At 40.0% G+C, this 26,263-nt stretch overlaps 1 protein-coding gene and 1 pseudogene across 2 annotated transcripts in view; one reads left to right on the top strand and one right to left on the bottom strand.

Moving 5' to 3' along the window:
- Window positions 1-26,263, top strand: part of SHC3 (SHC adaptor protein 3) — a 255,280-nt gene that overhangs the window by 12,666 nt on the left and 216,351 nt on the right. The window lies entirely within an intron of this gene.
- On the bottom strand, window positions 1,473-3,353 carry LOC150012741 (E3 ubiquitin-protein ligase RLIM-like; annotated as a pseudogene).

The following is a 26,263-nucleotide window of genomic DNA, read 5'->3' on the forward strand; positions in this document are numbered from 1 at the left end:
TTAATGGCTTTGATGGGACCTAGAGTACAGTGATAATTCTATTGGAGAAGGTCACTTTCTCACTTCTGGTTACAGAGTGAGGCTTTCTGTACTCAACCTTAAGGAGGACATTTAGTATGCTGTACACTTTGACAAGTTAAGAAAAATTTCCTACAACCTTAGTTTTCCAAATTAAAAAAAATCTGGAATGGTTGATGAATTTTTTCAAGGACTGTGCAGGCCCTTTAAATGGACTCTCCTGAGAGACCAGCATTTTCTTCCGCCACCCCAACCCCCACTGGTTTTTACAGCCAGGTTTTTTTCAGCATCCAGTGAGATAAATATATATATATATTCACCATTTTTCTGTTAATGTGGTGAATCACTTGTCTTTGTGAAATACATGTCTCATCTTTCTAATTAAAAGTTCTCTGTCGCTTGCTTCACCTTGGGAATGCAGTCTAAACTCATAATACACAAATTGTCATGGTTTGCTCTTCGACCCTTGCTCCTCAGTCCCAACACTTTACAACCTGAAACAACTTGTTTTCCCACAAACCAGTTGCCCTTCTGGCCTTAGCTCAAATATCCCCCTCTGGCCCCTTTCTCCACCCCATCTTCACCCAGAATAAAAATCTGTCAGCTCTTAAGACCAGGAGCTGTTCCCTTCTGTCTCTCTCATTAGGGCAGAGTTAGTGGTCACTCCTCAGGGTCTTCACAGCTCTGTGGATTTGCCTTCCTTTTCATAAATTCAATTACATTAAGTGGGAACCTAAAGGATGCCCACCACTGGGGCCCCTGAGAACCCAAGGTGAATTCAGCATTCCCTCTTTTCAAAGAAATTATTCTTTAGAGGGGATTATGTGCGTGCGATATAAGGCCATGAATTGTGGGAAACGTGGTCAGCCATCCTTCGCAAGACTTCCCTGGGGAAAGAGCCTATGACAAACACTTAAGATGAAAAGTTGGAGGGATAGAGGTGGCCGTGGGACACCGGTCAGGAGGGTGACTTTTGGGCCTATTTATATAGTGTTGGTGATTAAGAACCTAACCCCAAAGAGGCACATTTTGAACTCTTTTATTTAAGAGCTCCCTGATCATTGTCGTTTCTGTGACTGGCATACACAACACAGTCTATTCGAAGTCTTTAGAGGCTGTTTCATCATTAGTAGACCCATGAATTCTGTTTTTTGTCTTCCCTTCCTCTTTAAAACTAATTACAGGAGGGTTTCAGTAAGAGAATCAACAGTAATGAGAGCCGGAAGTGAATACTATTATTATTATTATTATTATTATTATTATTTTATTGCTTTTAAATATTTCTTTTTATTTTGGGGCAGAAATTGGAGAAAAGACAATGATTCATTCAGAAAGCAATGACTCAATTCAGGTTGCAACTTTACATTTAAGTACCACTCAAAAAGTGGACATGAATCAAGTTATTCCTGTTTGCCCATCACTATACCAGGTACATAACTTAGTTCAGATCCTAATTACACAACGCTTTCTCTGTTACCAGAAGCTAAGACTGCCCTGCGACAAATAGGACAAGTAGAATTTTCAGATAACCAGCGACCAATGCAGTGGATATGATACTCATGAGAACAAGACAGTTTACAAAGTTTGTTGCCTTCTGTATATTCTGTGATCCAAACACTACAGGTTTTTAATGCATTGTTTTCACCAAAACTTCTCATTACTAAGTTGTCAATCTGTTCTTTGGTGAGTCCTCTAGGTTGGTGATCATCATCCTCATTTAAGAGGAAAAACTGAGCCAGACTAAGGAAGGGCAAAGATCCACTTTCATCAACTATTACTGGGGCACTGTGTCGACCCTCTCACCTGGTACCTGATGAGCCTGATGATGAGCTTCCTTCATTACTACCTTCAAACAACTCTGAGCTGGTCTCAGAAATTTCACCACTGGAATTGGAACTGGAACTGGAACTAGAGCTTAAACTGGAACTCAACTGGAACCAGAACTGCTACTACCATCAGAACCCCCTCTTCCATTCTGTGACTCTGCCCTTTCCATGTTTCTACTTGAGACTGAGCCACCAGGCTCTGAATCACTATCACTGTACATAAAGTAGCTTAATTCACCCAAACCTGTCATTATTTGCCTTAACATGGTCTGAATTGCAACAGATGTAGTCTCACTTAAACCAGTATTTAAGATTCTACAAATTGGAATTCTGGTGGTACTGACATAGGTTCTCATGCTTGCCTGCTCAGAACATGAAAATGTACACGTGAAACCTCCTTGTTCACTTTCATAAGTGACAGTGTTGTTTGACGTCTGAGACCTTGACTGAGTTCTGCTAGCTATGCTATCTCTCTGCCGATATTCTCCAGGACAAACTCTTCTTACTTGAAGATTAAGGACTATGGTTGGAGGTCTCTGTCCCGATCCTGTCAATTTACCACCAGTTGTGTCTGAAGAACCTGCTCCTTGTGAGGCATTTCTTATTCTGGAAGCTGCAAAGAAACCTCTACTTAGCAAGTCAGGTCCACTTATTTGCTGTCTCACTGTAACATGGTGCCGGGTTCCAGGACTTCCCTCAGTCTCATTTACCAAAGGATGCTCAAAAGTCTGAGATGAGATACTATGATGAGATCTTCATGGAATTTCACTCATGGGATGCAGAGGTGATCGATCTACTTCTTTCAGTTCTTGCACAGGTTCTCCTATGGTCTGGGCTCCCGCCTCTTGCTCTTCTTTGACCTCTAGTAGGTGGAACTTCTCCCATTGCTTCAGCTGAATTTTGTCCTGATCTGGATGGCCTTGCAGATGTTGACTCAGATCGTGGATTTTCCACTTGCCTTTGGCTGGTGTTATCCATGTTTTCTCCACTAGGACGTCTTGCAGATGGCACATTTTCATTATCTGGATTTTGACTATCATTATTATGGTTAACATTGATTTCTAAACTGAATGTGAAATCACCAGTTTGGATTAGTCCGGCTCACTGCTCTCCAGGATTGGTTTCCTCTTTGCCCACTTCTTGTATTTCCAGTTTGACAGAGTTAAGCCAGTCTATTATAGAGTCATCATTAGACACATAATCTGAAGATTCTCTGCATGTTTTTAAAAAAGGGAGAAGAGAGGGAGAAAAAAGAACTCTCATTTTCATTTGAGTTTTGTGGTAGCGAGCCCTCTTTAATTTGCTGTAGTCTTCTCAGCAACTCTTCCTCAGTACTTTCACCCGGGGTGCCTAGCAAATTGTTATCCCTCATAAGCCTATAATCTCCTCACTCATGTTATTTACAAATTGATAGAAAGCTTCTTCCCGATCCAATCGGTCCATCTGACTTCTGCGCTGTGCTGCAGACTGATCACCGCTTCCTTTATCATTAGAATATGAGCTTTCCATCTTGATGAACAAGTGGAAAGTTATCTGTTATGACATAGTACTGTAATACAATAAACTGGATTTTAGTTTTCTTCACTCTCTGCTTTCAGTTTTAGTTGTCGGGATCCGACTTGATCCATCAGGCCACTGCCGCCACTGAGGCTCCTGCATGCCTCCTTGTCACACCGCTCTCAAGCCTGCCTCGGATGAATCGCTGGTTGAGACCCGCCTCTACCCCAGCGCTTGCTCTGGAAACGTTGCTCAGGCAGCCATTATGTCTCCCATTGTTAACAAGCAGCAACAGGCCACAAGTGAACATTATTATGTTAAAATATTGTATATCCAAATTTCACCAGGATCTTTCCAAACAGAAAGCTAAATTCCTGATCACGTTCCCATGCCCCACCTCTAATTAAAGCACATGGACTTATGAAAAAGAACAGGGAAATGAGCGTATCAGCAAGTATTTTTATGTGCTTTGTCTTGTGGTAGGTATTGTAGGTTGTGGAAGATGTGCAGGGCAATTTTCCGAAAGGAACCTGCAATCCAGTTGAGCAGGGCAATTTGCTTCTTTTAAAAAGAAAAGGAAAATCATGTTCAATAAGGTGCTGATGATCTGGTGAGAGATCCATGGTGAGCTAGAATTATCAGGAAAGACTTCACAGAGGTCCTAAAAGACTGTCCAGTTCTGAGTAAGTGGAGAGAGAATGTTCAAGGCAAGAGAATCAGAATGAGAATGGCTTTGGAGGTGGGCGTGAGCCGACCTTAGGCCAGAAGTGGGAAAGACATTCTGCCATAGACCAGCCACTGTCAGAGGGAGATAATGTCAGTTGCTCTTGGTCAGTAATGGGAGCTGTAGCCTCTTAGAGTAGGAATGCTCCCATTTAATGGCGGAACAAGTCCAGTGCTGGCCCTTGTTGTATTGTACTTGATAACCTTGCTCAATCTGGCTGAAGTTTGCAGGACTGATCTCCTTCCTTACCAGGTGACAACCCTTGAGTGGGCTGAGGTGTGTTTCTCTTAGGCTCCTCCTCTCCAAGCTAAGCACTTCACGTTGTCAACAATCTTGCTCCCCCTATCTCCTGGATTCTCTTGTCTGTTTCCACCCTAGTTTATGAATTACAACAAAGAGACTGCTTATGTAAAGAATATGATAGAATTGAAGTCCTGGCTTGGGTTGGTGTATATTCCATTTAAAAGTTTTTTTCCTGTCCTAAGAACAGCTTGGGGACTTCTGGCCAGGGTGGAGGCCTAGATAGACACTCTGCATCTCCCTCCACAACTAAGAAGGAATACAACTACCTCAAAACTAGAGACAACGAAACCCTGGCTGGTGTGGCTCAGTGGATTGAGCATCGGCCTGTGAACAAAGTGTCACTGGTTCGATTTCCCAGTCAGAGCACATAATTAGGTTGCACGCCAGGTCCCCAGTTGGGGGCGTGAGTGAGAGGCAATCACACAGTGATGTTTCTTTTCTCTCCCTCTCTCCTTTCCCCTCTCTCTAAAAATAAACAAATAAACAAACAAACAGAAAACTAGAGACAACCAGAAGTTCCAGAAAATTGAGGTGCATGGAAGTCCAATAAACAAAGATATAAAGAAGAAATACTTATCCAGATAGGTAAGAGGGGTGGATCTGGGGTGGAAAGGAAGCAGTGTGGTAGCGGCAATGGCAGGCTGATGGAAAGCTCAGTCACACATTTTAAAAGGTCAGGAGGGACACCCAAGGAGCACTCCCAGCACCAGATCAGACTGCTCAGCTCATGATTCCAGCACTAAGGAAAATAAAGCCTCATTACTTCTGACTGTATAAACCAATGGGGATAAGGGTAGAGAAAGAAACTGCTGATATCTCAGCAGAGTCCACTTGTTTAAAGGGCTCCCATGGTCCTAGAACATTTGCAGACCCACCCACTCTGGGAACGACAGCCAGGGCAACAGCTAGAAGGGGTGCCAGTCCCATATGGGAAGTGGGAGAAGTGCCTGGAAAAGGGGCCAGTGCTGAGCAAGTGGCATCGTTCCCTCTCAGACTCCTCACCCACATGCAGCTCCACAACTTGATGAAATGGGTTGCTTCATACTGATGAATACCTAAGGCTCTGCCCCTTACAACAAAATAGGTACAACAGCTCTACCTAAGATACAGAGGCAAGTAAACACAGGAGCCTGTCAAGATGAGGAGACAGAGAAGTATGGCCCAAAAGAGGGAACAGATCGAGGTTCCAGCAGGAGAACTAAGTGATGAGGAGATAGCCCACCTAACAGACAAGGAGATAGCCAACCTAACAGAGGTTGAGTTCAAAACACTGATGATAAAGATGCTTACACACTTGATAGATGTGCTTAAGTACAGTAAACGCAGAAAGGAAGAAGTGAAGGCTATGCTTAGTGAAACGAAAGAAAATCCTCACAAAACCAATGCCGAAGGGAAGGAAACTGGGGTTGAAATCAATGATTTGGAACATAAGGAAGAAAAAGACAATCAGTACAGAATGAATAAATAAAGGTTTTTAAAAAATGAGGAGAGGCTTAGGAACCTCTGGGAGAACTTTAAATATGCCACTCAAATCATAGGAGTGCCAGAAGGAGAAGAGGAAGAGCAAGAAATTGAAAGCTTATGTGAAAGAATAATGAAGGAAAACTTCCCAAAATGGGTGAAGGAAATAGACATACAAGTCCAAGACGCACAGAGAGTCCCAAACAAGTTGGAACCAAAGCCGACCACACCAAGACACATCATAATTAAAATGCCAAAGATTCAAGTTAAAGAGAGAATCTTAAAAGCAGCAAGAGAAAAGCAGAGAATTACCTATGAAAGGGTGCCTATAAGACTGTCAGCTGATTTCTCAAGAGAAATGTTGCAGGCAAAAAGGGACTGGCAAGAAGTATTCAAAGTGATGAAAAGCAAGGACCTACAACCAAGATTACTCTATCCAGCAAAGCTATTATTTAGAATGGTAGGGCAGATAAAGTGCTTCCCAGATAAGGTAAAGCTAAAAGAGTTCATCATCACCAAGCCATTATTATATGAAATGTTAAAGGCACTTATTTAAGAAAAAGAAGATTCAAACTATGAGCATTAAAATGACAACAAACTCACAACTATCAACAACTGAATCTAAAAAATAAAAACAAAATCCAATGAAACAAATCAGAATAGGAACAGAATCATATGTATGGGGATTATTTGGAGGGCTGGGAGTGGGAAGGGGCAGAAATGGGAAAATGGTACACAGATTAAGAAGCATAATTTATTTACAAAATTGACAGGGGGAAGTTAAGAATAATATAGGAAAGGGTGAAGCCAAAGAACTTATATGCATGACCCATGAACATGAACTAAGGGGGATAGGATTGCTGGAGGGAAGAGGGGTACTTGGCAGAGAGGAACAAAGGGAAAAGAAATTGGGACAACTGTAACAACATAGTCAATATTAAATACTTTAAAAAAAAGAAAGAAAGAAAAATGTTCTGTATACTGGCTGTGATATATTGTACTAAAGTATTGCAAGATATTACCATTGGATAAATTAGGTAAAAGGTAAAGGTAAATCTTTGTATTATTTTTTACAATTGAATGTTAATCTACAATCATCTTAAAATGGTTGACTTTAAAAAGAAAAAAGAAAAGAATAACTTGGGCCATAGTTCATATGCCTACACTACTGAGAGATAGTCATCTTTGTCTAAATACAGCTGCCCTTTTTTCCAAGAAAGGGTGATATGGCTTTCTTTATGGCTTGTTTGTTATAATCTACAAAGCAGTGTTATTAATGATTTTTAGAATCACATTTTTTTTTTTATCAGAAGGCTCGGTGTAGACTTGCCTCTCTTCCTCATGACCTCAAGGCCTACTCTAGGCTGGTCAACTAATGTAAGTTTCTAACCATTAGCCTGTGTCATCAAAACTCAGAATTTCAATTGAGAAAGCGAGTGAAATTTTCACTGGGAATAATGCTACCCATCAAACAAAGTGAAAGTCCCACAGTAGAATTGTGGAATGAGTTCTGGTGCATTCACACCATGCAGTAATACTCAGCCATTTAAAACAGTGAATTAGAGTCTTATTACTGTTGACTAGAATAGATTGTCACAAGGTATTGTTGGGTGAGAAGCGCATGAAGCAACATTTGTGTAGTATGGATGGACCCATTCTTGTACCAGAAATAAGTATAGAAATGCTTGTATATAGCCACAATTATAATTAAAGACATCAACAGTTCACTCTGGGCAATTGATAGGATATCATACAGAAAATCAGCAAGGATATACAAAACTGAGAACATAATCAACCAACAGGATCTAGTAGACATAGTTAGAGTGCTGTATGAAACCATAGCAGAATTAACATTCTTAGTAAGTGCCCATTGAACTTCCACTAAGATAGCCATAAAATAAATCTAACCAAATTTATTTATTTTTAAGTATATTTTATTGACCATGCTCTTACAGGTGTCCGAATTTTTTCCACCTTTGTCCCCCTCTGCCAACTTCCCTTCCCTTCAGCACCCTACCTCCCTTAGCTAATGTCCGTGAGTTGTGCATGTAAGTTCTTTGGCTTCTCCATTTCCTATACTATTCTTAATACCCCCCTACCAGTTATGGTTTTTGTACCTACCAGTGCTTGCTTAGGTTTTTGTTTTAATTTATTTTAATTTTTTATTCAGTTGTTTATAGTTGTGATTTTTTTTGCCTTTTTAAGGCTCATGGTTTTGATCTTCTTTTTCTTAAGTCTTTTAACATTTCATGTAATAATGGCTTGGTGGCGATGAACTCTTTTAGCTTTACCTTGTCTGGGAAGCACTTTATCTGCCCTGTCATTAAATGACAGCTTTGCTGAATAGAGTAATCTTGGTTGTAGGTCCTTGCTTTTCATCACTTTGAATACTTCTTGCCAGTCTCTTCTTGCCTGCAAAGTTTCTTTTGAGAAATAGCTGATAGTCTTATGGGAACTTCTTTGTAGGTAACTCTGCTTTTCTCTTGCTGCTTTTAAGATTCTCTCTTTATCTTGAATCTTTGGCATTTTATTTTAAAAAAATTTTAAAATTCATTTATTTGTTTATTTATTTTTAGAGAGAGGGGAAAGGAGAAAGAGAGGGAGAGGAACATCACTGCGTGGTTGCCTCTCGCGCCCCCAACTGGGGACCTGACGTGCAACTTAGTAATGTGCCCTGACTGGGAATCGAACCAGTGACACTTGGTTCGCAGACCAACGCTCAGACCACTGAGCCACAGCAGCCAGGGGGAATCTTTGGCATTTTAATATGATGTGTCTTGGTGTGGTCCTCTTTGGGTCCAACTTATTTGGGACTCTGTGTTTTTCCTGGACTTGTATGTCTATTTCCTTCACCAAATTAGGGATTTTTTTTTCATTAGTCTTTCAAGTAAGTTTTCAATTTCTTGTTCTTCCTCTTCTCCTTCTGGCATCCCTCTGATATGGATGTTGATAAACTTAAAGTTGTCCCAGAGGTTTCTAAGCCTGTCTTTATTTTTTGGAATTCTTGTTTTTTCTTTCTGTCCTGGTCAAATGTTTATTTCTTCCTTGGGTTCTAAATCATTGATTCGAACCCCACTTTCTTCCCTTCACTCTTGGTTCCTTGTGGGTTTTTCTTTACTTCACTTAGTGTAGCCTTCATGCTTTTGCTGTATGCATTGAGTTTTCTGAGCATCCTTATCATCAGTGTTTTGAACTCTGCATTTGATAGGTTGGCTATCTCCATTTCACTTAGTTCTTTTTATGGGGTTCTGTTCTGTTCTTTCATTTGAGCCACATTTCTTTGTCTCCTCAATTAGGCAACTTCCCTGTGTTTGTTTCTGTGTATTAGATAGAGTTACTTTTACTCCCTGTCTCAGTAGCATGGCCTATGTAGAAAAGGCACCCTTTAAATTGTATGAGGCAGAGCTTTTGGTAATTGTCAGGGTCGGGCAGCCTGTTTCTCTGCTTTGTAGCTGGATTGTGAGAGCTCAGAGAGGGGACAATGTCGCTGCCTGGCTTCTGGCGGGTTGCCTGGTACTCACCTCGTTTCCATCACTCACCTCCTTCCCATGTGTGACTGGCACCCTTCCAGCTGCTGCTCTAGTGGTGGATTCTGGAGTGGATGGGTTTGTGTACATTCTAAGACCATGCTGTGAAAATCTGGCACTTTCTTCAACCACCCCAACCTCCACTTGTTTTTACGGCCAGAGGTAATGGGGTCTATCTTCCTGGTGCTGGAACCCTGACCTGACCCTGGCCTCAGATTGGGATTTTTCACTCACAAGTTACTCCTGTCCATTCCACTGCTGCTGCTGCTGCTGCTGCTGCTGCCACATTTCCATGGCAAGCCACCTTTCCGCCCATCTCCAAGACTCTTCCCCTCCTATTCATCTGGATGACTGTGTCTTCTTTAAAATTCTCTAAATCTTTGGTTGTCATGTTATGAAAGATTCAGTGAGAATAAACCACTCGGAGACAGTGAATAAGGAAATAAAAGGTTTATTGCTGGTGGCCAGGCTGACACCAAGTCTCCAAAATGGCACCGACCTTGAATGAGGTTTAGGGCAGGGTTTATATAGGGTCTTTTCCTTCAGCGGGAAAATGACCCTGGTAGGAAGTGGTGGTGGGGCAGCTGCAGGTAGGTGTGTACGTGACATATGGCAGCAACAGGGACAAGGTTTACGTGGTTATCTTCAGTGGGAGTCAGCTGCTTAGCCGGATTCTCTGCAGGACAGACAGCTCTGCAAAAAGGCTGGATTCTCTGCAAGAGAAAGGCCTCAAAGAGGCAATTACTAAATGCTAGCAGCAGACATTTGCAAATTTTTACAGGCTTTAGGCAATGGGGCCCTTAGGGGATGACTGGAATTCCTTACAAGAAATGGCTAAAGCCCCTATAGTCAGACTTCCAGATGGTCCTGAGTGTTATTAGTTTTGAGAGGTCTAGTTGCAATTCTTTCTATGGTTGTGTGAGGAAGCAAAGTGTGTCTACCTGTGCCTCCATCTTGACTGAAAGTAAATTTAACCAAATTTAAAATAGAATTGATTTTGAACAACACTGGTTTGAGTTAGTTGAGTGGGTCCACTTATATGCAAATTTTTTTCAATAAATACTGTAAATGTATTCCTTCATTCTTATGATTTTCTTAATGTTATTTTCTTTTCTCTAGCTAACTTTGTTGTAAAAGTAGAGTATTTCATACATATAACATACAACATATGTGTAATTGACTATTTATGTAATTGGTAAAGTTTTCTGGTTGATAGTAGGCTATTAAGCTTTTAGGGAGTCAAAAGGTATATGTATATTTTCAAATGCTTGGGGGTTGGTACCCCAATCCCTGTGTTGTTTGAGGATCAACTGTAATTAAAATTATACACAGTGTGTTCTCTGATCACAATGTATTCAAATTAGAAATCAATAAATAAAGATAACAGGCAAGTCTCCAAACACTTTGAAATTAGGCAACATGCCTATAAATATTCCATGGGATAAAGGAGACACTTATAATGAATTCAAAAGTACATACAATTAAATGAAGATGAAACTACAACATATCATAATACAAGGTTGGACAAAAGTAGGTTTACAGTTGTGAGTACACAAAACACAGAGCTTATTCTTGTATTGCTATTTATTAATTAATGTAATATTTTTCATATGAACAGCTATAAACCTACTTTCCACCCTGTATGTGGGACACAGCTAATACTATTCTGAGAGGGAAATTTATAGCCCAAAATGCTTATACTGGGAAAGAGAAAAGTTCTTCAACCAGTAATCTAAGTGCTTATCTCAAGACACTGAAAAAGAACAAAATAAATCCAAAGCAAGCAGCAGGAAAGAAATAGCAAAGATAGCCCTGACTGGTGTTGCCCAGTGGATTGAGGCTGACCTGTGAACCAAAAGGTTGTCGGTTTGATTACCAGTGAGGGTACATGCCTGGGTTGTGGGCCAGGTCACCAGCTGGGGATGTGTGAGAGAGGCAACCAGTCACTGTATCTCTCATACACTGATGTTTCTCTCCCTCTCCCTCTTTTTCTCCCACCCTTCCCATCTCTCTAAAGATAAGTAAATAAAATCTTTAAAAAAGAAAAAATAATAAAAATAAAAGCAGATATCAATGATATGAAATACAGAATATCAATAGGAAAAAAAATCAATGAAACAAAAATCAGATTCTTTGAAAAAATCAATAAGATGAAGAAATCCAGCAAGACTGACAAAGATAAAAAGAGTGAAGATATGAATCACCAGTAGCAGGAATGAAAAAGGGCTGATCTCAATGGATCCTGTCATCATGACAAGGCTTCTGAGACAGCCTTGTCCTGTTTTCAGTCATTCCAGTCTAGACCATGGCTGATGGCTGCTTCTTCAGAGCAAGGAGAGGGAGGCAGGCTCCAGGCAAAAGATCTGTGGCACTGACTGGAATGCAAAGCCAGGCATCTAGATACAGTCTGGACCAATCAGTGGAGGCCTGGCATTGAGACTGGGGTCCAAAACCTAGTGAGTCTGCATGGAAAAAGGTGGCTGGTCTGGGGACTTGGCTATTAGCACTAAGCCCACAAGGATTTCATCTGCATAGAGAAGTCAGCTTAGCTCCATCTTGTCTAATAATTAATAATTATTAATTATTAATTTTTTGAGGGGTGAAGAAAACCGGTGCTCTAGAGGAGAGAATGAATTTCCTAACACTAAGCAGCTAGCCTGTGTCAGAATGAGGATGAGAGTGTAGCTGGTGATGCTTTAGAATAATAAGAGCAGGTCAGCTTGGCCTTATTCACACATTCGCTAGAACATGGCTTCAGCTGTAATAATACCAATATATATTTTTAGAATATTTCTTCCCTTTTTTCATTTGACTTTGAATAGCAGATGTGGCCTATTGCATTGCTGTGATTTTAAAGATGAAAACAATCACAGTGGTTTGCTTGTACAAAACCACATTCATACTTTCTCTCTGACTCAGCTTGATTGTCGTAAATGAGGCAGATGACACATGCCACTGGCAAACATTTACAAAGGCATTCTAGCTCTTTTGATGAAAGTCTATATGACATTTGTATTGATACAATTTCATCTCTGAGATGAAAGGTTAAGAGAGGATTGTTACACTAGCTGAGGAAACTTATACATAGGGTTCGGGTGTAACCAAATGGCTAGTTTCTTCCCTGTATGGCAGTTGAAAAAATCTGACAAAAAAAGTAGGAAACTGAAAGTGGGTAGTCATCTCTTTCACTTAGCAACCCATTTATTCCCATAAGACCTGCAGCGTACCCTCATTACATCCGTTTGTGCCCCCTGCACTGGAAACATATTTCTGGCTTAACTCTTCATAATAGGTACCCCAGGTTCTCTGGACACGTGGACAACTTGACTTAACTCTTAATCTTTCACTTTCCCTGGGTGATGCCTGCTGTATGGAGATGCACCTGAATGTCAAGTCTGCTGTCTAAAATGGGGGTGACTACATCTTTATAGAGTCATCAGGAGGATTGAAGTGAATAAGTATTTGTAGAGCAATTGGCACAGTAGCTGGCAGGTTGCAGACCCTTACTGAAGGTGTGCTCTTTGCACCATCTGTGGCCCTATCATTGAATCCAGAGCTTACCTCCCCAACGAGGTTGCTTTATTTGAGAATGAATATGGTCATGTCATAAGATTGTGACTCCAACTATGTGTCATAACTTGTGTAAGTCCATTTCAGGAGACATGATGGTGCAGTGCCATTCTTGGAGCCATTGAGGTATACGTGAGTTTTGGGGATGCAGCAGGAACAGCATGGGCCTATCATAGAGGGTAAATGATACAGTAATTATCAGCAACTTGATTTGAAGCTTTTTGGGAGGGAGAAGCATGGATTTTAGAAACAGACCTTGTTGGGAGTCCATGGTATCTATGTAGGTACAGCTTCCAGTGTCCCTGTCAAAGTTCATAGGTACTGATAAGAAGTTTGCCAGAGATGCCTTATAAACCAGTGAAGGGAAGCTGAGATGTTATAGGACTTAAAATAGTTATCATAATGCCAGGTTATTCTGGTAGGTTGATTATAAATGATTTTAATTTTTTGATGTTTTTATTTTCTACATTTTTGTACAATGAACACACATTATTTATCTGAAAAAGATGAGCATTAAAAATAAAAGCAGGGACTTCCGGCCAAGATGGAGGTGTAGACAGACATGCTTCATCTCCCTCCACAACTAAGAAGGAATACAACTACCTCAAAACTAGAAACAACCAGAAGTTCCAGAAAATCAGACTATATGGAAGTCCAGCAAACAAAGATATAAAGAAGAAATACAAATCCAGATAGGTAGGAGGGACGGAGCTGGGGCAGAGAGGATGTGGTGTGGTGGTGGCAGTGGCAGCAGCAATGGAGGCAGGACAGCAGTAAGCACAGACACCTGTATTTAGGGGGAGGCGAGAAGCGCCTGGGGAGCACCCCTGGCTGCATACCAGACCCGTCTGCTTGCAATTCCAAAGCCAGAGAAGGCAGACCTCCATTGCCATGGACTGTGAGGCCCGGAGGGAATGGGGACGGAGGAGGAGGCTCTCAGTCTCTCAGCGGAGAGTGAATGGCAGGAAACCATCTTAGACCCCCACTCCCGCAGAAAACACTACAGCGTGGTGAGATGGATTGCCTGGCTGTGACGAGGGCATGGGGCTCTGCTCCCTATTGCATAGGAGGTGTGACAGCCCTGCCCAGGAAGCAAAGGTAAACACAAAACAGTCAGGATGGCACAGATCATGATAGAGATCCCGGTGACGCAGCTGACCAGACAGCAAATATCTAATCTAACAAAGCAGCAGATAGGAAATATTTCTTCGGCTCAGTTCAGAGCTTTGCTTATAAAAGTGCTTACAGATCTAGAAGCAGATCTTAAACAAGACAAGGAAGGAATGAAGGCTAGTCCTGCTGAAATGAACAAAAACACAGATGAAACTAATGGTGAGGGAAAGAAAACCAGGGATTAAATCAACAAATCAGAACACAGGAAAGCAACAGTCAACCAGTGCAGAAAGAGGAAACGAGAAGTGAGGAAAATGAGGAGAGGCTCAGAAACTTATCAGACAACTATTAGCGGGCCAAATCCAAATCATAGGCTGCCAGAAGGAGAAGAAGAAGCACTAGAAATTGAAAGATTATGTGAAAAGATAATGAAGCAGAACCTCCCTAACTTGGGGAAGCAAATAAACTTATGGGTCTGGGAAGCACGGAGAGTTCCAAAAGAGCTGGACCCAGGGAGAGCCACAACAAGACACATTATAATCAAAGTGTCAAAGATTAAGTATTGAGAGAGAATCTTAGAAGCAGCAAGAAAGAAGAAGAGAATTACATACAAAGGGGTCCCAATGGGACTCTCAGCTGATTTCTCAAGGGAGACTCTGCAGACAAGAAGGGACTGGCAAGAAATATTCAGGGTAATGAAAAGCAAGAACCTATGGCCACGAGTGCCCTGTCCAGTGAGGCTGTCATTCAGAGTGGAAGGGCAGAGAAGGTTCTTCCAGGACAGGGTAAAACTGAAGAGTTCATCAGATCCAAGCCACTGTTATATGAAATGTTAAAGGGACTTGTTTAGGAGAAGGAGGATCAAAACTTTGAACATTAAAATGAAAACTGCCTCACAACAACCAACAGCAGAAGCTAGGGAATTGAAACAAAGGCAGACTAAGTAGGCAACGAGAGTGGGAAGAGAATTATAGGTATGGGGAACATTTTCGGGGGAGGTCAGTGTGGAGGGGGGAAGGGGGAAAAGGAAGGAGATGGTATAGGAATTAAGAAGCATAGTAAGAAGGAGTGGAGTAGATAGGAAGATGTTGAGAAGAACTATATGCACAACCAATGGACATGGACTAAGTGGGGGACAACTTGAGAGAGGGGGGGGTCACTGGATGGAGAGGAACAAAGGGAAAAGAAATTTGGACAACTGTAATAGCATAAACAATAAAGCATATTAAAAAATAAAATAAAAAAAGCAATGATCTTTTATTCTTTTTATTGACCATGCAAACTTAAGTGTTCAGCTCAGTAAGCATATACACACACGTCACACCCTAGCAAGCACTAGACAAAGATTAAAGCGTATTCTCAGCCCCCTCATGCTCCAGCCAGTCAACACCCGCCTAAATGTGACCTTTGCAATCATTGATTCATTTATATTCATGGCCTTCAAAAAGAAAAAATACTAACAATACTGGCCAAATCAGTGGTATTGAGTATGGCCTATTCCTTTAGTGTGGATAGTAACTTTTCAATAAATTCAAGGCTATTTTTAGATAAAATTTTATAAACCTATAACTTTAATGTTACAAAATACTGTTTAACTAGACTAGGTAAATTAATGAATGAACTCAATAGTTTTCTTTTTCTTAAGTACATATAAACATGCATAACAAATACTTTTAACTTTAGCATCACTAAATCAAATCCTTTTAGAATCTCAAGTTGTTTAATGGCAATATCTAGAATTATATGTACCATGTTATATTTGCTGGAGGATGGATGTAGTTGACTTGAAAATTGTGAGAAGGTGCTCTTGAACACAAGCCTTGTGATGGACTTGCTAAGATTGTTGGCCCATAGCTGACTTTATCATTGCTGAAGGATTTTTCAAACCTAAAAACTATGGGGTAGAATTTTGCTTGAATTTATAGTTGGCACACATTCTATAAGTTGATGACATTCTAACTCTGTTTGATAGCTGGTTAGAAGCACTTAACATGTGCTCAGGTGCACTGGTTGGCATTGGGGATTTGGATGAAAGTGGTTACGTTCAGAGCCCAGTCTTAGCCTTGGGATTTCATAGGTTATTGAATGATAATTCACCAAGTCAGAGATGAGACTCAGGCAGGAGCTTGTTTATAGTGTACTTCACACCCCACATCCTGAACCCTGATTTTCCCAAGAACAATTCATCACATGTGACTACCTCCATGGTAGAACATGAAGCTATTCATGTCATTAGGGGTTGTCTCCACTAACAAAACCCCAGAAATAGAATCATCAGCTATTATTGCCAATCCAGAAGTCTGTGCAGAACTTAACATGGATACTTTCAGTTCATGATGTTTAGTTTTCTTTTATGAAATATATATATATATATATATATATATACACACACACACTAATATATATACATACATATATATACACTAATTGCAGAAAATGTAGAATATAGAGAAAAGCATAAAGAAGATAATTAAAATAACTTGTAATTAAACTTTAAAATTTTTATGATATTTTTAAAAAAGATTGTATTTACTTATTTTTAGAGAGAGGGGCAGGGAGGAAGAAAGAGGGGGAAACATCAATGTAAGAAAGAACATTGATTGGTTGCCTCATGAATGCACCCCCAGGGACCGAATCCACAACCCAGATGTGCCCTGATCTGAAATCAAACTGGTGATGCCCAACCAACTGACCCATGCTGGTCAGGGCTTCCATGATATTTTTTACTACTTATTTTTGTTTATGCAAAATTGAGATAAGTCTCAATGATGTGGTTTTAATGGTTACATAATATTCTGTCCCATTAATGTATTATAATTGTATCTACAATATTTATCATTATAAAAATTGAGTATTTAGTTATCCATTAATTTATTCAATAAATTGCACTGAGCTTATATTATGCATTAGATACTGTAGAAGTGCTGTTGATACAATTGGGGATTAAAGAACACATGTGGTCTCTGCCTTCCTGGATCTTACATACTGGTGAAGAAGTCAGAAACTGACTGAATGATCAAACAAACTAGTCGAATAACTAAAAAATGCAACCAGGCCCAGAATAACCAAAACAATCTTGAAAAAGAAGAACAAAATAAGAGGACTCACACCTCTCAATTTCTTTTTAAAAATTATTTCTTTAACAAATTTTTATTTATTCTTTATTGTATTACCCCCCCTCTGTGCCACAATTTCAAGACAATATGATACTGGCCTAAGTATAGATATATTGTGAACAAATGGGGGCTACCTGGCTGACTTGATTAGCTCAATAACTGAAAGTAACTATATAAGATGTTCTGATAATAAAGATTCCTAACTGAGCAGATCATAATGGGAAGTCACATCTCGGCTCTGTGTGATAGATTAATCTTGACCCCAAGAAGCCCTGTCCATTGTTTTTGTACATATAGCATAACATATTAAAAATGTCAGAATGATATCTTCTCCAGACCTCCAGAGATAAAACATCCTCGTACTAGGATGAAATGATCCCAATATAGGTATATTTTATTGGTTATGTTGTTACAGTAGTTCCAATTTGCACCCCCTTTACTCCTCTCTGCCCAGTATGCCTCTTCTCTCCAGAAATCCCATCCCCCTTAGTTCATGTCCATGGATCATGCATATAAGTTCTTCGGCTTCACCCTGTCCTATATTATTCTTAACTTCCTCCTGTCTATTGTGTACCAACCAATATGCTTCTTAATCCCTGCACGATATCCCCATTTCTCCCCCTCCCTCCTCCCAGCTCATAACCCTCCAAATGATCCCCATACCTATGATTCTGTTCCTATTTTGGTTTGCTTAGTTGGATTTTGTTTTTATTTTTTAGATTGAGTTGTTGATAGTTGTGAGTTTGTTGTCATTTTAGTATTCATAGCTGTTATCTTCTTCTTAAAAAAAATAATGTATTTGTTTATTTTATTTTTAGAGAGAGGGGAAAGGAGGAAGAGAGGAAGAGAAACATCACTGTGTGGTTGCCTCTCACTCGCGCCCCAAACTGGGGACATGACGTGCAACCTAGTAATGTGCCCTGACTGGGAATCGAACCAGCGACACTTGGCTCGCAGGCTGACGCTCAATCCACTGAGCCACAGCAGCCAGGTCTATCTTCTTTTTCTTAAGTAAGTCCCTTTGACATTTCATGTAATAATGGCTTGGTGATGATGAATTCTTTTAGCTTTACCTTGTCTGGAAAGCACTTCATCTGCCCCTCCATTCCAAATGATAGCCTTGTTGGATAGAGTAATCCTGGTTGCAGGTTGCCTTACATCATATTGAATACTGCTTGCCAGTTCCTTCCTGCCTGCAAAGTGTCCTCTGAGAAATCAGTTGATAGTCCTATAGACACCCCCCTGTAGGCAACTCTCTGCCTCTCTCTTGCTGCCCTCAGGACTCTGTCTTTATCTTTCACCTTTGGCATCTCAACCATGATGTGTCCTGGTGTGGTCCCCTCTGGGTCCAGCTCGCCCGGGACCCTCCGTGATTCCCAGACCTGTATGTTCCTCTCCTTCGCAAAATTTGGGAACTTTCCCTCATTGTTTTCAATTTTTCCTTCCTCATTCTACACTGGTTGACGGTTTTTTTCTTCCTTATGTTCCAAATCATTGATTTGAACCCCGGTTTCCTTCCCTTCACTATTGGTCTTGTGTGGATTTTTCTTCGTTTCACTTAGCATAGCCTTCACTTCTTTTCTTATGCGTCTGCCATACTCAAGTATATCTGTCAAGCCTGTGAGCATCTTTGTCAACAGTGTTTTGAATTCTGTGTCTGTTAGGTTGTCTGTCTTTTCCTCTGTTAGGTTGGCTATCTCCTCGTCGCTTAGTTCCCCTACTGGAACCTTGATCCATTCCCCCTTTTGGGCCATACTTCTCTGTCTCCTCATTCTGACAGGCTCTGACAGGCTCCTGTGTTTGTTTACCTCTGCATCCCAAGGTAGAGCTGTCATTCCTGTTATGTTGTAAGGGTCGGAGCCTTAGGGAGTCATCAGTACAGGGCGACCTCTGTCACCACTGTGGCACTGTGTGTTGGGGAGGGATCTGAGAGGGAACAATGCTGCCTGTCCAGCACTCATCCCTTTTCCAGGCAATTCTCCCACTTCCGCACCGGACTGGCGCTCCTATAGCTGCTGCCATGGCCATCATCCTCAGAGTGGGTGGGTCCTCTGATGTTCTAGGACCGTGGGGGCCCTTTAAACAAGTGGACTCTGCTGAGAGACTGGTAGTTTCTGCCTCTGCCCCAACCCCCACTGGTCTGCACAGTCAGAAGCAATGAGGCTTTATTTTCCCTGGTGCTGGTACCGTAAGCTGCTAGTTCTGGTGAGGAACTGGGAATGCTCCCCAGGTGTCCCTCTTGACTTTAAAATGTATGACTTCACTTTCTGCTGGCCTGACGCTGCCAGCGGTGCTGTTGCCACCACAGTTGTCCTCTCCACCCTGGCTCTGCCCCTCCTACCTGTCTGGATGAGTATTTCTTCTTTATATCTTTGTTTGCTGGACTTCCATGCAGTTTGATTTTCTGTAACTTCTCATTGTTTCTAGTTTTGAGGTAGTTGTATTCCTTCTTAGTTGTGGAGGGAGACGCAGCGTGTCTGTCTACGCCTCCATGTTGACCAGGAGTCTCCTCAACATTCTTTATTGTTATCTTTTATCCACGTACCTCTGTAAGCTATGTATGTTAAATGCTAACTATTCTGCACCCACTTTTTATTCATTCCTAAAGATTTCCACACTTTACTTTTTCCTGCCTCATTAATCTACGACCAATGGATTCAATGAAATGCTCCTTATGTCCCCTCCTTTGATCCTAATGTATAAAATGAAATGCAAAACTGCCACTTTCTGGAGCATCTTCTCACTTTTTTGAGATTTTACTTCTGGGTCTGACCCTCAATCCTTGGCTCAAGTAAACTCTTAAAATTTTTCTTTAGGTTTGGAATTTCTTCCTTTGACAGTATAGATCAATGGAATTGAATGTAGAGACCAGAAATAAATTCATACATTTATTTTTAATTGATTTTTTAAATTTCCACCTGAGGATATGTTTATTGATTTTAGAGTGAGAGGAGGGAGAAGAGAGAGAAGGGGAAGAGGGAGAGAGAAAGAAAGAGACATCGATATGAGAGAGAAACATCAATGTGAGAGAAAAACATCGATCAGTTGCCTACTGTACACACCCCAACCAGGAATGTAACCCATAACCCTTTGGTGTTCGGGATGATGCTCCAACCAATTGAACCACCTGGCCAGGGCTGATTGATTTTTGACAAGTGTTCCAAGATCATTCATTCAGAATTGTCTATTTAACAAATGGTGCTGAAACAACTTAACATCCATATCCAAAAGAATGAAGTTTGACTCCACCTCACGTAATACATCAAAATTAAGTCAGAATGGATTAAAGACCTAAATGTAAGACCTAAAACATAGAAGTCATAGAGTCACATAGGGGTAAATCTTTCTCACCTTAGATTAGGCAATGGTTTCTTAGATAAGATACCAAAAGCACAAGACACAAAAGAAAAAGTAGATAAATTGAATGTCATCAAAATGGAAAATTTTAACCCACTATGAGTGGTTTAAAAAACTGTGGTACATTTACCCAGTAGAATACCATGCAGCAGAAAGAAAGAAGGAACTCCTACCATTTGCAAAACATGAATGGAATTTGGGGTGTATTATGCTTAGTGAAATAAGCCAGGCAGTGAAAGACAAATACCATATAAAATCACCTAATACAGTACACTAAGGGACAACACAAACAAATGAGAAAAATAGAACCAGTGGAAGGCAAACAAGGAGCAGACTGACAGTGACTAGGCGTGAGAGAGAAAGGGAAATATGGGGTGGGGGGATAGGGTCTAGTCAAGAAACTAGCAGAATGACCGATGGACAGGGACAACGGGGTGGGAATTGACTATGGGAGAAGGGGTGGGAAGGGAGTGGGGAGCAATGGTGGAAAAAGTAGGACAATTGTAGTAGAAGAACAATGAATTTAAAAAAAAGGAAGAAAAATTTTGTGCTGCAAAGGACACTATCAAGGAAGTGAGAAGACAGAGGTTCAAGATGGCGGAGGAGTAAGTGTAAGCTACACTAACCTCCTCCCGGTACCAATCTGGAGTTACAACTTAATTGTGGAAAAATTATCTGGAATAACCAACTGAACACTAGCTTGAGAGAAGCCTTATAACCACGGACAGACAGAAAAGGCTGATTCATCACAACGTGATTGGTAGGAAGTGTGGAGATGTGAAAAGGCTGGTTGGGCTCCCAAGGGTGGCAGCTGAAGGGACTGAGAAACAGTTCAGCAGCCGGGGTTCCCCCTAGGAAGGGTGGGCTCTAAACCCCCAGCTGGGTTGCTCAGGCTACAGTGATAGAGCAGAAAGTAAGATGGCATCCAGCTTTAAAAAGTGAAAAGCTGCAGTGTTTTTTTTTTTCTTTTTGCTGGCCTGAAAGAAACAGCTGGAGACAAAGAACTCTTAAAGAAATCACATTTGAAAATATATTGGCATCCACTTATCATGGGTTCCAGCAGAGGGAGGGAGAGAGGACTAGAGACATTTAAGAGTTTGGGGCAGTGGCTTTGATGAGAGAACTGAGGGAGCAACTGACCAGGTCCCAGTGCTGACTCATTCCCTCTACTACAGGCAAACCACTCCCCTCCGAGTGTCATCACCCTGAGGGTAAGCAATAGTCTTTCCTCCAGTAATTAATCTGCCCCACCTTCTGGGCTTAAGCCTTGATGATGATCACAGATTGGATAGATTAACAACTAAAGGAGAAGGGAAAGGCAGCAGATCTCTGACAGTCTCCAACAGTCTGCCTAAGCCCAGTCTGGTACACGATCTGACACCAACAGGGGTAGATCCAGGAAGTGCAGATCAATCTAAGAAGCAGAAAAAAACAAGAAGAGTCACAAAAAATAGGGAGACAGAGAAACAACCCCCACTGAAATAAAAGAAGAATCCGCAGAAAGAGTGTTAAATGAAATAGAGGAAAGCAAACTATCAGACATAACTTCAAAATATGAATTACATGAAAGCTCAATGAGCTCAGCTAGCTCAAAGAAAACTAGAAAGAACTCCAAGGAAACTATAAGGAACTTACTGAGAATAATACCAGCATTAAAAAGGACAGAGAAGCTATCAATAAGATCCAGGAGGAAATAAAGAATACAATTCCTGAGTGAAGAAACAGTAGAAGGAATCAAAATCAGGCTAAAGCAAGCAGAAGATTGGATCAGTGACCTGGAGGACAATGTAGAAAAAAATGCCCAGACAGTGCAACAAAACGATAAAAGACTGAAAAAGAATGAAGAATTTTTAAGAGAGCCGTAGGACAACATAAAACACAATAATATCTATATTATTGGAATGCCAGAAGGAGAAGAAGAGGAGCAAAGGATAGAAAACTTGTTTGAAAAGTAATGACAGAAAACTTCCCTAACTAGATGAGAGAAAAAGTCATGCAAGTCCCAGTGAAGATGAACTCAACAGGCTAACTCCAACACACATCATAATTAAAATTGCAAAACTCAGAGACAAGGAGAGAATCCTAAAAGCATCAAGAGAGAAGTACCTAATTATATACAAGGGAGCTCTGATAAAGCTGTTATCAGATTTCTAAATAGAAGCACTACAAACCATAGGGAGTGGCAAAAAGCATTCCAAACAATAAAAAATAAAGACCTACAACCAAGACTACTCTACCAACCAACTCTTTCATTCAAAATGGAAGGTGAAATATGATTTCCCAGACAAAAGAAGGCTAAAAAAATACATCCTTATGAAACCAGCATGGCAAGAGGTGCTAAAGGGTCTTCTTTAAGAAAATGAAGAAACAGAGACAGAGAGGAACACAAGTACAAAGGGAAAATATGACAATGAATAAGTATCTATTGATAATAATTTAAATGTAAATGGATTAAATACACCAATCAAAAGACATAGGGTAGCTGAATGGATTAGAAAGCATGACCCACATATATGGTGTCTACAAGAGATTCACCTCATAACAAAAGATCTACACAGACTGAAAGTGAAGGGATGGAAAAAAGTATTTCAAGCAAATGGACATGAAAAACAAAAAGCTGGGATTGCAATATTTATATCAGACAAAACAGATTTCACAGCAAAGGCCATAAAAAGAGACAAAGAAGGGCATTGAATAATACTTAAGGGAACAATCCATCAAGAAGATATAACCCTGGTAAACATATATGCACCCAACATAGAAGGACCCAAATATATAAGGAAAATCTTGAGGGACTTCAAGAAGGATATTGACAGCAAACACTCATAGTAGGGGACTTTAACATCCCATTGTCAACAATAGACAAATCTTCAAAGCAAAGAAACACCAAGGATATTGAAGCACTGAATAACACTCTAGATCAAGTGGACTTAATTGATATATATATATAAAATTATTCACCCAAAAGAAGCAAAATATACATTCTTTTCAAGTGCATATGTAACACTTTCAAAGACAGACCATGTGGTAGGACACAAAACAAGCCTAAACAAATTCAAGAAAATTGAAATTATATCAAGCATCTTCTCAGATCACAATGCCTTGAAACTGGAAATCAACCTCAAGGAAAAGACTCAAAAACATTCAAACTCATGAAGAATGAATAACATATCATTAAATAATGAGTGAGTTAACAATGACATCAAGGAAGAAATCAAAAAGTTTCTGAAAACAAATAATAATGAACACACAACAACCCCAAACCTATGGAACCCAGCAAAAACAGTCCCAAGAGGAAAGTTTATAGCAATACAGGCATACCTAAGAAAAATAGAAGAATCTCAAATAAAAAAATCTAACGCTACAGCTACAAGAACTAAAGAAACAACAAGAAACAAAGCCTGGAGAGAGTATGAGGAAGGACATAATCAAGATCAGAGCATAATTAAATGACATAGACTAAACAAATAATTCAAAAGATCAGTAATATCAGGAGTTGGTTCTTCAAATGGATAAACAAAATTGACAAGCCTTTAACCAGGCTCATCAAGAAAAAAAGAGAGAGAACTCAAATAAACAAAATCAGGAACAAAAAAGGAGAAATCACAACTGATACCAGAAATACAAATGATTGTAAGAAACTATTATGAAAAACTGTATGACAAGAAAATTGACAACCTAGATGAAATGGACAAATTTCTGGAAACATATACTCTTCCCAATATGAAGCAAGAAGAGGTATAAAGCCTGAATAGACTGATAACAACTAGTGAAATTGAAGAAGTAATAAAAAAACTACAAGCACACAAAAGCCCTGGACTGGATGGCTTCACAGGTGAATTTTACAAAACATTTAGGGAAGAACTCATAGCCTTCTCAAACTATTCCAAAAAATCCAAGAAGAGGGAAGACTCCCAAACTCTTTCTTTGAGGCCAATATTATTCTAATTCCAAAACCAGGTCAAGACACAACAAAGAAAAAACAAACTACAGGCTAATATCACTAATGAACATAGATGCCAAAATCCTCAAAAAATACTGTATTGGCAAACTGGATCCAGCAACACATTAGAAAGATCTTACACCATGATCAAGTGAGATTAATCCCAGGGTTTCAAGGATGGTTTAATGTTCACAAATCAATAAATGTAATACATCACATAAACCAAATGAAAGACAAAAATCGCATGATTGTATCAATAGGTGCTGAAAAAGCATTTGATAAAATACGACACCCATTTATGATGAAGACAGAAAAATGGGAATAGAGGGAGCATACTTTAACATAATAAAGAACATATACAAGACACCTAAGCCAACATCATACTCGATGGGCAAAAGCTAAAAGCATTCCCCATATATCAGGAGCAAGACAAGGATGTCCACTCACTCCACTCCTATTCAACACAGTCTTGAAAGTTCTAGCCACAGCCATCAGTCAAGAAAAGGAAATAAAAGGCATCAAAATTCGAAAAGAGGAAGTAAAACTGTCACTATTTGCAGATGACATGATAGTGTACATCGAAAACCCTATAGACTCCATGAAAAAACGACTCAAACTAATAAGTGAATTTGGCAAAATATCAGGGTACAAAGTCAATATTCAGAAATAGAAGGTATTTCTGTACAACAACAATAAATATCAGAGACAGAAACTAGGAAAAAATTACATTTACTATAGCAACAAGAAAAATAAAGTACCCAGGAGTAAACTTAACCAAGGAGGTAAAAGTCCTGTACCTGGAAAACTACATAAAACTGAAGAAAGAAATTAAGGAAGACACAAATAAAAGGAAGCATATTCCATGTGCATGGATGGGAAGATTCAACATCTTTAAAATGTCCATATTACTCCAAGCAATTTATAGAATTAACACAATCCCTATTAAAATACCAATGACTTATTTCACAGACTTAGAACAAATACTCCAAAAATTTATATGGAACGAAAAAAGACCCTGAACACCCATAGCAATCTTGAGGAAGAAGAACACAGTAGGCAGAATCACAATACCTGATAAACTATACTTCTAGGCCACTTTTATCAAATAGCCTGGTACTGGCATAAGAACAGACATATAGATCAATGGAACAGAATAGAGAGCCCAGAAATAAACCCAGGTCTGTATGGTCAACTAATATTTGAGAAAAGAGGAAAGAACATAAAATGGAATGAAAAGAGCTTCCTCAACAAATGGTGCTGGGAGAACTGGACAGGGACATGCAAAAAAACAAAAATATACCATCAACTTACACCATACAGAAGAATAAAGTCAAGATGGATATAAGACTTAAATGTGAGTCATGACACCATGGAAGTCCTAGTGGAAAACATAGGCAGAAAAATTTTAAATATCCCACTTAGGAATAATTTCACTTATATATCTGCTAAGGCAAGGGAAATAAAGGAAGGAATAATCAAATGAGACTACATCAAAGTAAAGAATTTCTGCTCAGCAAAAGAAAACCTCAGCAAGATGACAAGGGAACTAACCATATGGGAAAACATACTTGCCAATGATACCTCAGACAAGGGATTGATCTCCAAAATATATAAAGAACTACATGACTCATCACCAAAAAGACAGACAACCCAATTAATAAATGGGCAAAGGACCTGAACAAACTTCTCCAAAGAGGACATACAGAGAGTCCATAGGTATATGAAAGAATGCTCAACATCACTAGCCATCAGAGAGATGCAAATAAAAACCACAATGAAATACCACTTTACACCAGTCAGAATGGCCA

The sequence above is a fragment of the Furipterus horrens genome, unplaced genomic scaffold, assembly GCF_987537825.1.
Source record: "Furipterus horrens unplaced genomic scaffold, mFurHor1.1.pri manual_scaffold_4, whole genome shotgun sequence".
Lineage (NCBI taxonomy): Eukaryota > Metazoa > Chordata > Mammalia > Chiroptera > Furipteridae > Furipterus > Furipterus horrens.